Genomic DNA, 442 nt, shown 5'->3' with positions numbered 1-442 from the left:
TACAGAGGTCTTTATAGTCCACCAAAGTCTAAGAAATCCAATTGGTTAACTGAGACAAATTTACTCAATGGGAGTTTTCCAAGGGAGGGCTTTGAGTTTTACCACGTGTCTCATTAATACTTGCCTGTCTTTTCAGTATTTGTTTTTGTCCCTGCCTCCCCCTAAACATTTTAATCAGCAGGTTTGAGTCTATATTATTTCATGAATTTTTAAAAAAATTAGAGGCTTTAAACCTTGTCAAAGCAAAGTTCTTGTATAAGTTCAGGGCAGCACTATAACTATGCCACACAGTTTTTTATTTAAAAATAAAGTACCAGTATAATAGAGTAACCTAAGCAATAATGATTACAATGTTGACTAGGTTCAATATTTGGCTTACAATATAAAGGCTTCTGAGCTGGATTCATAAAAAAGGATAGCAAAAAGATCTCTGATTTTACCA

The sequence above is a fragment of the Alligator sinensis genome, unplaced genomic scaffold (genome assembly GCF_000455745.1).
Source record: "Alligator sinensis unplaced genomic scaffold, ASM45574v1 scaffold1031_1, whole genome shotgun sequence".
Taxonomy (NCBI): Eukaryota; Metazoa; Chordata; order Crocodylia; family Alligatoridae; genus Alligator; species Alligator sinensis.
Note: the sequence above shows the minus strand (reverse complement) of the source record.